Source organism: Chiloscyllium plagiosum, chromosome 1 (assembly GCF_004010195.1).
Source record: "Chiloscyllium plagiosum isolate BGI_BamShark_2017 chromosome 1, ASM401019v2, whole genome shotgun sequence".
NCBI lineage: Eukaryota > Metazoa > Chordata > Chondrichthyes > Orectolobiformes > Hemiscylliidae > Chiloscyllium > Chiloscyllium plagiosum.
Window position 1 is genome coordinate 43,606,098 of NC_057710.1, and position 16,060 is coordinate 43,622,157.

At 41.6% G+C, this 16,060-nt stretch overlaps 1 protein-coding gene across 1 annotated transcript in view; it reads right to left on the reverse strand.

Moving 5' to 3' along the window:
• The window catches only part of amacr (alpha-methylacyl-CoA racemase), a 52,736-nt gene that overhangs the window by 23,177 nt on the left and 13,499 nt on the right, over positions 1–16,060 (reverse strand). The window lies entirely within an intron of this gene.

Genomic DNA, 16,060 nt, shown 5'->3' on the forward strand with positions numbered 1-16,060 from the left:
TGTTTTCATTGGAGAATAGAAGGTTTAGGGGTGACTTGATAGAGGTGTATAAGATGATTAGGGGTTTAGATAGGGTTGACCGTGAGAACCTTTTTCCACGTATGGAGTCAGCTGTTACGAGGGGGCATAGCTTTACATTAAGGGGTGGTAGGTATAGGACAGATGTTAGGGGTAAGTTCTTTTCTCAGCGAGTCGTGAGTTCATGGAATGCCCTGGCAGTAGCAGTGGTGGACTCTCCCTCTTTATGGGCATTTAAGCGGGCATTGGATAGGCATATGGAGGATAGTGGGCTAGTGTAGGTTAGGTGGGCTTGGATTGGCGCAACATCGAGGGCCAAAGGGCCTGTACTGCGCTGTATTCTTCTATGTTCTATGCTATTTATTGGAATACAAAGGTCAACCCCGTTTGATAAATCAAAATGCCACCATCAGGCTTATGCTCAGTTCAGAATTATTGAACTTGGATAGGACATTACCTGTTCTCATTTCAGTTGAAATGCCCATCATTATTTGAGGAGCTCTTCTATTATAAACATGAAATGAGCAAATTATCAAACTGTGCAACATAACTTCAGTAGATGCACTTCTTAGCTGCAGCAAAATATTCAATTTTGTCAGATTGCTGGCACAGCTTCAGTTTGAACTACTTCTGCACAGGGTAATGTTGGGTTAATATCATGTCCTTGTCATGCAGTTTGCTAGTGGAGGTGAGGGAGAGTTCAACTAATATAGCCTAAATAGTAGCCAAGCAGCAACACAAAGGAGGAAAAATAAAGTGCACCGCAAATTAGAAGACAAAAATAGCACCAAATAAGAAATAGTGAGGCATTAAGCAGGTTCAAAGTAAAAGGGGAATGTAATAAAATCTAAATTAGATTGACAGTCAATGAATGTGAAAGGATAGACTAGCAAATAAGGTCACTGAGCTCCAGTTTGGATGGAAAGAGAGACCTGGTTTAAAAAATGGAAGATACTAAATATTTTGAGATACAACATGATCAAGAAAAACCTGGAAGAAAGGAGGAGGGTGAGGCATTGATTAAAGAGATATTGTAGTGCTGCACGGAGGACGATATCTTAGTTGGGTCATGGACAAAAGATATTTCGCTACAAGTAAAAAATGTTGAGTACAATTACACTCCTCAATGACTTGGAGGTGCTGGTGTTGTACTGGGGTGGACAAAGTTAAAAATCACACAACACCATGTTATAGTCCAACAGGTTTTGACACGCTGCTTCTTCAATAGTTACTTGTGCACAAACACCTGATGAAGAGGCAGCGCCTTGAAAGCTAGCGCTTCCAAATAAATCTGTTGGACTATAACCTGGTGTTGTGTGATTTTTAACTTTTTCCACCCCTCAATGAATTTCACAGGTCATCAACTAGTAGTCAACACAGAGGAAAATATTTGCAAGGAAATTATAGAAAGGTGCAGAAATTATAATACGGAGTAGTTATAATGTGTGACTTTAAGTATTTACTATAGACTGGGCTTGTAACCATATAAAGGACATATGATGGTGGATGAAGAAAGAGTTTTTGAAGTGTGTTCAGAATCTAACCTAATGATGAGCTGGCAGTATAATGGGAAGGTCAGTGGACCGGTATTCTGGAACCCAAGCTAATGCCCTTAAGAAACAAACAAAAGCAGAAATTGCTGGAGAAACTCAGCAGATCTGGCAGGAGCTGTGAAGAGACAACAGAGTTAACATTGCAATTCTAGTAGCCCTTCTCACAATGCCCCAAGGACATGAAATCAAAGCTATCTTTACTGAAAAGTACCTGAGAAGTGCCATTTAGGCCATAAACATACATACGCAATCATCAGAACTTCCTCTCTCTTCCTGGTGCTTTCTTTGGGGGTTGTATGAATACGTTTGACACGAGTAGACTAATCTGAGGAACACTGTTTGATATTTTTAGAGTTACACCTCCAAGAAAAAGTTGTTAAAATAGCTAAAAAGAGTTTCAAAATCACCTTTCAATCTGTAGGGGTTTACCCTAAACTCTCTTACCTCCAAATATGCATTAAAACATCTAGCTAAAAACCTAGCCTCGGTCTTATGGATCCCATCCACTGGAACCTTTCTGTACAAATCTAACTGTGTGACAAAGCAGACAGCTCTCCATTGTCAATTTCAAAATATATTTGAAATTCTTCCAGATCTGTAAATGTCTTTGTTTAGCCTTCTTCATCAACCTACCTTCCAATCTACTAGTAGCCTCAAACACCTGACAATCGTAGGACCTCTGTCCATTGTCCAAGAAAGCTCTACATTACAAATGCTACCTGGTCATTTTGTTCAGCATCAACATCTTTTCCCATGTTGAGATCTTTCTGGATTTCTCCTATCAGATTGCCTGCTAAAAATCCTCTCTACTGTATATGACCTTTTCCACCTAAATGTATTCTCCAAGCCAGTACCAATGCTGACTTTTCCAGCTGCCAATTTTCTTGCCGCATTGTCAATCCATGATTTTTACTCCTTGTACCTCATCCCAGAAATTCAGCTAATTTATATATTTTCAGCAACTTTGCCTATCATGGCCATCCTCCAGTCATCTGACTCAGATTGTTAGGAAATACTTTGGGCAAATTATTCTCATGAGATAGCCTTTTCATGTTCTTCTCAATTAGTATGTGTACCAGTCTCAATTTCCTGAAGTGTCCTGCCCCTCTGGCTCCAAATTGCAAGACTGCTCGGAATGTGAAATGGATGCTGCTTCATTGTCAACACCTTCTCGCCCCACTGTTATTGAGTTTGAAAGTTTATAAAATAGGGTATTTTCGAACTAACCTCTTCAGAGATGTAATGATAAACCTTGGAGCAGGTGGCACTTGAACATTTGCCTCCTGGCTTGGAAGGCCACTGAGCATCAAGTGTTCTCTGTTGACTCAGCAGGTGTTTGGTTTACCTTTAAAGGGATTTCATTTCTAATGCTGATCCTTCGACCAAGCATAGAAAGTTCATTAATTCATTGCTTATGAATAAATTGATACCTTTGGAACTGAGCAGTTAATATTTTTAATGAATATAATTAAGCACAGACAGATGAGTCAGTTCTTGGGAATATTCATGAAAATTGTTTATAAAACATTAGTATGATGTGACATTGCCGGCATTTAGTTTTGTCTGCTACCAACATTCATGTTGAAGTGTTCAAATTATACAACTAATTGTACTTTTTACATAAACCATCACTCCCTAAATTGCATCCTTATTAACATATTAATTGAAACAGTTGAAACCATGGAAATATACTGTTGCAATTCAGATTACACATCTGAGATACTGGACATTACTACATTAAAGTTAACATCAAATTTGTTGAGGTCTGCCAATTTTCATGACAAGAAAACACATTAATTGATGAGAAAACTTCAGAACATTGTCGTTGTTAACTTGCCTTTACTGGAGTCATAATTTTGACCTTTCAGTAATTAATTAGGGAGATCTGCAGTTACCATACCTTGCCAAATAGAGCTTTGAGCATTGTTCCAACAGTGCCAGCCTTCAGTACTCTCAGCAGGGAATTTGTGTTGCAGACGTTTCATCCCCTGTCTAGGTGACATCCTTAGTGCTTGGGAGCCTCCTGTGAAGCGCTTCTGTGATGTTTCCTCCGGCAGGCTCCCAAGCACTGAGGATGTCACCTAGACAGGGAACGAAACGTCTGCAACACAAATTCCCAGCTCGGCGAACAGAACCACAACAACGAGCACCCGAGCTACAAATCTTCTCACAAACTTTGTTCAGTACTCTCAGTTTAATTATAGTAGTGATGTCAAGTTATGATTGATTTAACAAATGAAGTCTGCAAGTTCTTTCAATCCAGCCCACATCTGTTTCATCTTGTGCATACTGAGCCATTCAAATCTGATATCAATTAATTAGAAAAACAGGTTAATTTAAAAAAAAATTGACATCAATCACGGTATCGCTTTCAATTCTAGGAAATTTAAAGAAACTGAAAGAGTATCTGGTTTGAGAGCTTTGGGCCACCTTGACTTAACACAATGGAGTTGCCAGGACTTCTGAAAGTTTGAATTGAATTGGCTTTCTTGTCACATGTACTCAGATGAATACAGTGAAAAGTTTAAAAGTCACCACATACAGTGCCATCTCAGGTACAAAGGTACCTAGGTCCAGAATTTTAGGTACACAGCATGGTTGTCATGGAACACTGACTTCAGTTATAACAGCTGCACTTCCACTCTAACATGCAGCTCTCTACTCTCATGGATCTCCTTATCATCCCTCCACTCACCTCCCAGCACCCCTTCAGATAGGTCACAACAAGCCTTGCATTGGAGACATGATGAAAATAGCTTAGGAAGTACTGAAATAGAGTGTCCAAGGCTGTAAAGAAAATAGAAAAGAAGCTAACTGATCAAGGAAGAGCAAAATAAGTCTGAATGGGATTGTTGTCCGGGGATAGGATGAGGGTCTAAATAAAGAGGGCATTTATAACTTGACTACATAAATAAACTTATTTTTGCATATGACAAATTGGGTTTTACAATCTCCAGATCATAAATATTTATTAAAAGTAAATGTTGTTTTTAATATTTGGATTTTATAGCAAAGACTGCACTGTATAGCATCTCAAGATGCATCACAGAGAAGGAATATTAGGTCAGCCTTCGTTAATAAGATAAGTTTCAGACAGAGCCTTAAAGGGCAGAGAGAGGAGGTGGAGAGGTTTAAGCAAGAAAATTCAGAAATCAGAGCTCTGATGGCTGATAGCATGGTTGACAATGATGCAGCAGGGAGTGAGATACGTGTCAGTAAGAAGTATGAGGACATTGAAGAGATTTGGGAATCCTCATCCGTGAATCACAAAAAGCTAGTATCTACATTAACAAGATCATAAGATATAAGAACAGAAGTAGGGCAATCAGCCATACAGTCAGAGGTTTACAGCACAGAAACAGACCCTTCAGCCAAACTTGTCCATGTTGTCCAGTTTTCACAATTAATCTAGTCCCATTTGCCTGTGTTTGGTCCATAACCCTCCACAGCTAACCATAAGACCATTGGACACAGGAGCAGAAATTAAGCCATTCAGCCCATCGAGTCTGCTTAGCCATTCAATCATGGCTGATGAGATTCTCAACCCCATTCTGTCTTCTCCCTGTGACCCTTAATACTCAGTAACTTATCTATCTCAGTCTTAAATATACTCAATGACCTGGCCTCCAGAGCCTGCTGTGGCAATGAATTCCATAGATTCACCACTCTCTGGCTGAAGAAGTTCCTCCTTATCTCCATTCTAAAAGGTCTTCCCTTTATTCTAAGGCTGTGCCCTCAGGCTCTAAACTGTTTACTAACGGAAACATCTTCCCAACTTCCTCTGTCTAGGTCAATCAGTATTCTGTACCTTTCAATAGGATCCCCCCTCATTCTTCTAAACTCAATTGAGTATAAACCCAGAGTCTTCAAACATTCCTCACGTGTTAAGATTTTCAATCCTGGGATCATTCTCATGAACCTCCTCTGAACACACTTCTTGAAATATGGGGCCCAAAACTGCGCACAGTACTCCAAATGTGGTCTGACTAGAGCCTTATTAAAAGTAAATGTTGTTTTTAATATTTGGATTTTATTGCAAAGACTGCACTGTTTAGCATCTCAAGGTGCATCACAGAGAAGGAATATTAGGTCAGCCTTGGTTAATAAGATAATAAGATAAGAGTACATTCCTGCTTTTATATCCAAGTCCTCTCAAAATAAATACATCATTGCATTTGCCTTCCTAACAACTGACTCAATCTGTAAGTTTATCTTGAGGGAATCCTGGACTAGAACTCCAAAATCTCTTTGCACTTCAGATTCTGAATTTTCTTCCCATTTAGAAAATAGTCATGCCTCTGTTCTTCACACCAAAGTATATGACCTCACACTTTCCAACAATGTAGCGCATCTGCCACTTCTTTGCCCGCAACCTAATCTGTCCAAATCCTTCTGCAGCCTCACCACCTGCTCAATGCTACCTGTCCCTCTACTTATCTTTGTATCATCTGCAAACTTAGTCAGAATGCCCTCAGTTCCTTCATCTAGATTGTTAATGTAGAAAATGAAAACTTGAGGTCCCAACACTGAGCCTTGCTGAACACCACTTGTCACTGGCTGCCATCCTGAGAAGGACCCTTTTATCCCCACTCTCTGCTTTCTGTCAGACAGCCACCTTCTATCCATGCTAGCACCTTGCCTCTAACACCATGGGCCCTTAACTTACTCAGTAGTCTCGTGTGTGGTACGTTGTCAAAGGCCTTCTTGAAGACCAAGTTAATAATATCTGTTGGTTCTCCTTGGTCTAACCTGCTCATTACTTCCTCAAAGAATTCTAGCAGATTTGTCAAGCAAGACCTCCCCTTGATGAAGCCATGCTGACTTTGCCCTATTTTACCATACTCTTCCAAGTAGTCAGAAATCTCATCCTTCACAATGGATTCCAGGATCTTACACATGACCAAGGTTAGATTAATCAGTCTGTAATTTTCCATCTTTGTCTACTCCCTGATTCAAACAATTCCTGAAAGATCACCACTAATGCCTTCACTATCTCGTCAGCTATCTCCCTTAGAACTCTGAGGTGTAGTCCATCTGGTCCAGGTGATTCATCCACCTTCAGGCCATTCAGTTTTTCTAGCACCTTGTCCTTGGTGATGGCCATCATACTGAGCTCTGCCTCCTCATTCTCTTGAATTTTTGATATTGTGTCTTCCTCCATGAAGACTTACGCAAAATAATTATTCAGTTCCTTAGCCATCTCCTTGCTCCTCACTACTATCTCTCCAGTGTCATTTTCCAGCGGCCCAATGTCTACATTTACCTTGCTTTTGCCCTTTTTATATCTAAAGAAACTCTTGCAGTCTTCCTTTATATTACTGGCTAATTTAACCTCATATTTAATCTTTTCCCTCCTTATTTATTTTTTGTTGCCCTCAGTTTGTCTTTGTCAGCTTCCCAATCCTCTGATTTCCCACAGCCTTTCGCCACATTATATGCTTTCTCTTTTTGCTTTTGTACTAACCCTGACATGCGTGGTCAGCCATGGTTGCCTCATCCTCCCCGTACCATGCTTCTTTTTCCTCAGGATGAATCTCTGTTGTGTCTCCTGAATTACTCTGAAAAACCTCTGACATTGCTGTTCCACTGTCTTTTCTACTAGGCTCCTCTCCCAGTCAATTCTCCCCTCTCCTGCCTCATGCTTCTGTAGTTGCCTTTATTCAATTGTAAGAATGTTATCTCTTCTCCCTCTCCAACTGCAGATCACTGCTTCCTAAGGGTTCCTTAATCTTAAGCTCACTTATCGAAACTGCTTCATTTCACAAAGCCATCCATGTACAAGCCCAAATGTTTCTTAACTGACAAAATTGTACTCTCCCATCTCTCTTGGTGATCTGGCATGTGCCAGATCGTCCGTCCAGTTTCTTGTAACAAGAGACGGGAAACTCAAATTACATCAGTGTAACAAGTCTGGAATCCAAATATCACAAACCTTTCCAATGTACCACCCATGCTTTGGCTTTGGCTAATCGAGAAAGATTATTAGAATCACAAATAGACAGTGGTCAAATAAAGTAATATTAGATTAGATTACTTACAGTGTGGAAACAGGCTCTTCAGCCCAGCAAGTCCACACCAATCCTCTGAAGAGCAACCCACCCAGACCCATTCCCCTACATTTACCCCTTCACCTAACACTAGAGGCAATTTAGCATGGCCAATTCACCTAACCTGCACATTTTTGGACTGCGGGAAAAAACCGGAGCACCCGGAGGAAACCCACACAGACACGGGGAGAATGTGCAAACAGACAGTTGCCTGAGGCGGGAATTGAACCCGGGTCTCTGGCGCTGTGAGGCAGCAGTGCTAACCATGCCGCCCAATATTCTTTGAATCATCAGTATTTCTAAATACATAATTTCCCTCAGCGTGAAAAATCTCCTAATGTATGTAGATTACACAGATTTTGTTAAAAAAAGGCATCTGGCATTAACATTACAATTACTGATCTTCTCATTTTAGTAGGCAAAATTAAGACATTAAAAGGAGCCAGAAAACAGAGCAACAATGTAAATAAGTGGTTTTAACTGCAAAATCTTGCTAAATTTGTAATATTTAAAGAAAAAAAGCACGTTTGTAAAGTACCATAACAGGAATGCCAGTCAATAACATGCTGAAGTAATAAAGCAAGCCACACTACCTTAAGGTCATTTAGGGACAATAAATGTTGCCCTTGCCAGTGATGTTCACATTCCATGATAAAGAGTAAAAACTCATGGGTACTCTGATTAAACATTCATCTGCCTTCAATTCAGAATTAGTCTGGAAATCAACATGTGTCAGAGCATCTAATTCTAAATTGTACTGATGAAGTAATCATGAAGAGTGCTTTACTGATTGCCACCTTATAATCTGAGGTCAACAAGCCTCAATGGAACATGGCACTCTTCATAACACGGCTGAGACATGACTTTTGATACAGACAAGGAATTCATAGAATGATGGAAAACTTTTGTTAGAGAGAAAAATGTAGAAGAAAGCACAGAGACCATCTTTTCCAACTCCACCACAAACAACAACTGTCATTGACTGCCATACAGCATTCAAAGGGAGAGGCATCAGGACAAGAGTTCTGGCAGTTCTGAAATCATACTCACAGACTTCAAGGAAAATGACTGAAGAGCAGAGCTAAAGATAACTCAGAATGTCCTGAGCCATTTGTCACATTTATGCCACCCTGCTGATTTGCCCATTAGAGTCATAGAGATATACAGCATGGAAATAGACGTTTCAGTCCAACTTGTCCATGCTGACCAGATATCCTAAATTAATCTAGTCCCATTTGCCAGCACTTGGTCCATATGTCTCCAAACCCCTCCAATTCATATACCTATCCAGATGCCTTTTAAATGTTGTAATTGTATCAGCCTCCAACACTTACTCTGGCAGCTCATTCCATACACTCACTATCCTTTGCTTGAAAAAGTTGCCCCATAAAATGTTGATTCGGTCGCCTGAGATAGAAATAGAAAGGTCGAGGAAGGGGAGGGAGGAATCTGAGACTGTCCAGATGAATTTGAGGTCGGGGTGGAAGGTGTTGGTGAATACACTCACTATCCTTTGCTTGAAAAAGTTGCCCCATAAGTCTCTTTTAAATCTTTCCCCTCTCATCTTAAACCTGTGTCCTCTGGTTCCGGACTCCCCCACCCCAAGGAAAAGACCTTGTCTTTCACCCTATCCATGCCTCTTATGATTTTATAAATCTCTACAAAGGATCCCTCAGCCTCCGACGCTCCAGGGAAATTACCCCCCCAGCCTATTCAGCCTCTCTGTATGACTCAAATCCTCCAACCCTGACAACATCGTTATAAATCCTTTCTGAACCCTTTCAACACCAGAACTGCGCACAGTATTCCAAAAGTGGCCTAACCAATGTCCTACATGACCTCCCTTTACTCAATGGACTGACTAATAAAAGAAAGCATACCAAATACCTTTTTCACTGTCCTATCTATTTCAAGGAACTATGAACCTGAACTCCAAGGTCTCTTTGTTTAGTGACACTCCCCAGGACCTTACCATTAACCGATTTGTCATCTCACAGTCTTAAATGTTACACTGTTACTTTGCAAAGTACAGACAAAGGATAAAACTTTCCTTCCTGAAATGCGGGAATGCATCGCAAACTCTGCCATCTTTCCCATAGGGTCGGTATGAAGGATGCAACATTTTGATATCTCAGGTCTTGGTTCCTCCATAAAAGTTGCTTTTAATCTCAGTCCCTGAGGTTCTTTTGTAGCACCTTGGCAGCAAACTGCAATTTATGATTCCCTGACAGATGAGGATAACTACAGTCAGCGGCTTATTGATTATGAAAGAGAAAGGTATCAAAGCTTGGCGATCGTAATACAGCAAATCCATTTGTAGGTGGAAAATGCTCCACATTGTTTCACTTCTCAGCGGAGAAGGTAGTCATTAGGAACATGGTGCCTGGGCCTACTACCTAATGCCAAGTTCTTGCCTTTACCCGAAACTCCATTTCAAATAATCATCCAAAGTCTCTTGAATGCCTCAATTGAGCCTGCCTTCACTACATTTCATAGAGTACTTTCCATACACTAACTATTCGCTGTTGATAAAATTAAATCGCATCACCCTTGCTTCAGTTGCACTTCATTCCACTTCACCCTCTCATTCAGTTTTTTTTACAAGCGGGTAAAGCTTCTGGGCTTTTGCCCGAAATGTCGATTTCGAAGCTCCTTGGATGCTGCCTGAACTGCTGTGCTCTTCCAGCACCACTAATCCAGAATCTGGTTTCCAGCATCTGCAGTCATTGTTTTTACCTTCTCCCTATTTACTCTATCCTGTCCCCTCGTGATCTTGGTGAGCCCATTTCCACTCATGAACCTGGTATTATTGTGACAATAAGATTACAACAGATAATGTAACAGTAAAAATGAATAATTATTGACAATAATGTTGACTTGATACAATGCTTGAACACCTCTAACACAAAAATATCTCAGAAATATCTTTTCTTCTTCTCCCTCCCAATACAAACAGGTGAAGGCCCAACTTCAGCAGCTGTGTTGGAGGAGCTTGCTACATGTTATTACAGCCCAGGTATTCTGAAGATTTGGGCAGGCATCCCCGAGCAGCTTTCAAACGTTTAGGAGTCTCTTCCATCCCTCAGCTTGACTTGTTGTAAGCCTTGGGATCACAAGTAGAAGAGGGATGAAGGCAGGGCATCATTGAAGAGTCTTGAGAAAAATCTGCTGAGGTACATGTCCAATGTTCCTCCTTCTTGTGTCTGTTGGCCCCATTCTGTGTCCTTGAGAAGAAGGGATGTGGAATGAGATCAATGCCCCGTGACTTTCTTCCCTTGTCATTGACTAAACGTGACTGACCAGGCAAATATCCAGGAGCCACTAAATGCTCTGCTGGATCTGTGTCTCAAAAGCAGGAATTGGGCAGTCAGGCACTTGCAAGCTGCAGCCACCATAATAGTAAAATGTGGAAAGACTTCAATGCATTTCACTTCAGTTCACTGATGTTCCTATGTCTGTCTGTGCAGATTTATCATTTTTTTAACACAGAGCTCAGGGGTATGTCTTCCACCTGAGGCTGAGCAGATGCATGGACTCAAACAGTCCTCCTAGTTAAGTGACCTGGGCACAACTTCCTTCACCGATTGCAGACATGTCAGTGCTGTAAAAACCAGAGTGTGGGTGTGGAGCTGGGAGTGGGAGTGGAGCCTGTAACTGGAGTGGGTGTGATGTTAGGGGGAATGGGGGTGGAGTCATGAGCAGGGGTGGTGTTCCCCTCAGGGTTCTGAGGGGCGGGGATGGTGACAGTGGGATCTGCGGGGGCATGTCAGCAGAATGCAGGTTAGTGGCGTTGGTGGGGGTGGAAATGGTGGCAAACACGGCTGTGGGAGGGGGGGGGCGGAAGTCACTGAGCATGCGACATCAGCGATGATGTAAGGGGCGGAAGTGATGTCACGTGTGGTACATGAGGAATTGTGAGGGGCGGAAGTGGCTGTGGAAGCGGCTATGATGGGGGCGGAAGTGACGTCATCAATCAGCGTGGGGGTGGTGGCTGCACCAGCCTCATGGCTAATGGCGTCCGAGCAGTTCCAGAGGCCGGGGGAATCTACTGGAATGTTTGAGGAGCGCTGGTTATGAAGGTAGGTAGATAAAAGTTATACTTATAGTTTTTGATAAGATAAAATACTTATCAAATTAAAAAGTTATACTTATAGTTAAGATAAAAGTACTTATAGTTTTTGATGTTTGAGATGGTGTTGAAATACTGTTCGTTGAGAGTATGAATTCTCCTGAGAATATAGTAAAGGAGGGGTCCTTTGCAATTCTGAGAGAGTGTGGCCCTCAGCTGAAGCAGGGCAGACTGTAGGGAGGTTAGGTGCCGGCGCATTGCTGCGAGCGTGGAGCGGAGGATCTTGAAGGAGAACCGTTGCTGGTGTTTTTGAATCTGTAGTCTATACTGTTTGTCCTGTTCGATCCGAACTCTGCTAGTTTAAAGGTGGTCCGAAGTCTGTGTAGGATGAGTTGGTTACGGAGGCAGGCACTGAGGAAGCAAATGTGGCTGTGGTAGTGAGTCTGTTTCAGGACATGTTTGAAGTGCTTCAGGGCAGAGGAAATGACCTGGGAGTTGCAGTGGGAGAGGGACTCCCTGAGATTCTTGTAGAGAAAGGAGGAACCTTCTTCAAGGCAGGCATCTTTGCAAGAGGATTCGCAGTAGGATTAAAATCAACTAGGTAAAACAATGACTACAGATGCTGAAAACCAGATTCTGGAGTAGAGTGGTGCTGGAAAAGCACAGCAGTTCAGTAGTTCATTGTTTTTACCTAACTGAGTGGCTAGTCAGGGGCCAATTAGAGGCAACCACATGTTGAGTAATATGTAGGCCAGATCAGGTAAGGGAGCAGATTTCCTTCACTGAAGAACATTAGTTTACCAGATCTATTTTCTGATATTTGGCAATGGTCTTATGTTCATCATTAGATTTGTAATTCCAGATTTTTTGCAATAACTGCACTAATCTGTCACTTGCCCATGTCTGGATGGTTAAAAAGCATCTCCTTGTCAGGTTGCTTGTAGAAAATGTTTCAAGGAAATACAAAGAAAATGCTGCTAATGCAGTCTGAAGCTCTCCATAAAATGAAATGTAGCATTGACATTGACACAGCCTCAGAACGAAGTGATGAATCTTTAGATCTGAAGTAAGGAGGAATTTCTTCAGTCAGAGCATCAAATCTGTGGGACTCGTTGCTGCAGAAGGTTGTGAAGGCCAAGTAGTTGAAGTATTTAAGACTAAGACAGATAGGTTCTTGATTAAGAAGGAGATCAAAAGTTACAGCAAGAGAGCAGGGGATTGGGCTTGAAAAATATATCAGCCATGATTGAATAATGGAGCAGACTCTCAATGGGCTGAATTCCCTAATTCTGCTTTTATATCTTATTCTCAATTGACATCATCCTGGGATCAAGGGACTTCTCTGCTGCAAATAACAGAAAGTATCATTGATGTAATAACTGAAGCCACCAGAGCCTATGGGACTGCCCAAGAAATACATCTCATATCCTGAGGCAGAGATGACTAACCTCCAACAACCACAATCACGTTTCCTTATGCTGAGTATGAGATCAACCAGATTAAAGGAGTAGGACAACAGGCCTATGAGGTATCAGAAAATGAGATGAGGACAGTTAAAACTTGCAATGAGCATTTACTAAAACTTAAAACAAAGAGAGAAATGCTAACTTAAAGTTCTGAAAGATGCAACAGGTAGAAAACAGAATAAGATGCCATAATTCTACTGGGTCATAGGGTTGCTCTCTCATTACAGAGAAATGGTGGCTTGAAATGGTTGCAAGAAAGCACAGGTTGAGAAGGAGAGCCCTTCATGGTAACCTCAACTGGTGTTGGCATCACTCTGCAATCTGTAATCCAGCAACTGAGCTGACTGATTCTCCAGATAAACTGACTATGTTCAGGTGGAAGCTGAGCAATTCTGCAGGGGAAATGAGGCAGTTCTGCAGTGCCACCTAGTGGTAAAAAATTTGTTTACAGAGAATTTACAGCCACCGTTCATGCTCCACTAGGGTCCGTTCTATTTAGTTCCACAACTTTATCGATATATCCTTTCAACACTTTCTCCCTCATCTACAGATCTAGTTTACCTTTAAATTGGTTGAAACTAATCACTCCAACTAGTCTGAGTATTATTCTTGTAATTACTATTCTTGTAATTGTTCCTCATTATATGATTCACTCAGATTGAGGTGGAGGTGGGGAGAGCAGAAAGGAACTACGTGGGTCAGATGCACACTCTCATCTTAAATAGAATTGGAGTTTGTCACCTAAATCTTTGTCATTTTTCATCTGGCTCATGCATTAGCCCTTTTTTTTAGAATGAGCAAATAAACTGGCAATGTAAACTCCAATGGTCAATACAACATAGAACATAGAAAAGTACAGCACAGAACAGGCCCTTTGGCCCACGATGTTGTGCCGAGATTTAATCCAAATGTAAAATATAGTAACTTAACCTACGCACCCCTCAACTCACTGCTTTCCATGTGCATGTCCAGCAGTCGCTTAAATGTCCCCAATGACTCTGCTTCCACCACCACAGCTGGCAACGCATTCCATGCATTCACAACTCAACACAGAGCTACAATATATCTAGCTCCACAAGCCAGCTAGACGGATTAACAGCAGTGGCAGATTTTGAAAGGCAATCAGTAGCTTAGGATTTAATGACAGATAATTTGCATGCTACTTTTTACCTGTGTAAGAAATTGGTGCCCTCAATAAAATAGTATTTTTTGTATTGCATAAATTCTTATAAAACTGCTGCAACAGAAATGGTTTTCCCTCATTGGAAAGGCCAATTCGAAACAAACAAGCATTATAAACAGTCTGTGGAAATACAGGGTCAGCTGGGTCAGGCTTCTATGTTGACTTTCCTAAATTGGTCAGATGGCATCCCATGCTCTTCCTTATCTATGTAAGCATTTAGAGATGGCCAGGACTTTATCCTTCGCACAACATTAAAAAAATTTATCTCAAACTCGGAGTTGGACAGAGAGAGGTGACAATCCTGATATCTTAGATACCTGTTCTGTATTCGTTATTTAGAAAGATAATTTCAGCAAAGACAATTTTCTGATTCAGTATGTGGATGTACCTACGAGAGAAGGTGCAAAACTTGACCTACTCTAGAGAAATAAGGCAGGGCAGGTGACTGAGGTGTCAGTGGGGGAGCACTTTGGGGCCAGCGACAGGGAAGGCTGGTAGGTATAGGGAATGCTGGATGACTAAAGAAATTGAGGGTTTGGATAAGAAAAATAAGGAAGCATATGTCAGGTAGACAGGATAGATCAAGTGAATCCTTAGAAGTGTACAAAGAAAGTAGGAGTATACTTAAGAGGGAAACCAGGAGGCCAAAACGCGGACATGAGATAGTTTTGGCAAATAGAATTAAGGAGAATCCAAAGGGTTTTTACAAATATATTAAGGACAAAAGGGTAACTAGGGAGAGAATAGGGGCCCTCAAAGATCAGCGAGGTGGCCTTTGTGTGGAGCCACAGAAAATGGGGGAGATACTAAATGAATATTTTGCATCTGTATTTACTGTGGAAAAGGATATGGAGGATATAGACTGCAGGGATTTAGATGGTGACATCTTGCAAAATGTCCAAATTACAGAGGAGGAACTGCTGGATGTCTTGAAACAGTTAAAAGTGGATACATCCCCAGGACCTGATTAGATGTACCCGAGAACTCTGTGGGAAGCTCGCGAAGTGATTGCTGGGCCTCTTCCTGAGATATTTGTATCATCGATAGTCACAGGTGAGGTGCCGGAAGACTGGAGGTTGGCAAACGTGGTGCCACTGTTTAAGAAGGGCGGTAAAGACAAGCCAGGCAACTACTGACCGGTGAGCCTGACCTCGGTGGTGAGCAAGTTGTTGGAGGGAATCCTGAGGGACAGGATGTACATGTATTTGGAAAGGCAAAGACTGATTCAGGATAGTCAACATGGCTTTGTGCGTGGGAAATCATGTCTCACAAACTTGATTTGAGTTTCTTGAAGAAGTAACAAAGAAGATTGATGAGCCGCAGAGCAGTCGATGTGATCTATATGGACTTCAGTAAGGCGTTCAACAAGGTTCCCCATGGGAGACTGATTAGCAAGGTAAGATCTCATGGAATACAGGGAGAATTAGCCATTTGAATGCAGAACTGGCTCAAAGGTAGAAGACAGAGGGTGGTGGAGGGTTGTTTTTCAGACTGGAGGCCTGTGACCAGTGGAGTGGCACAAGGATCGGTACTGGGTCCTCTACTTTTTGTCATTTACATAAATGATTTGGATGCGAGCATGAGAGGTACAATTAGCAAGTTTGCAGATGACACCAAAATTGGAGGTGTAGTGGACAGCGAAGAGGGTTACCTCAGATTACAACAGGATCTGGACCAGATGGGCCAATGGGCTGAGAAGTGGCAGATGGAGTTTAATTCAGATA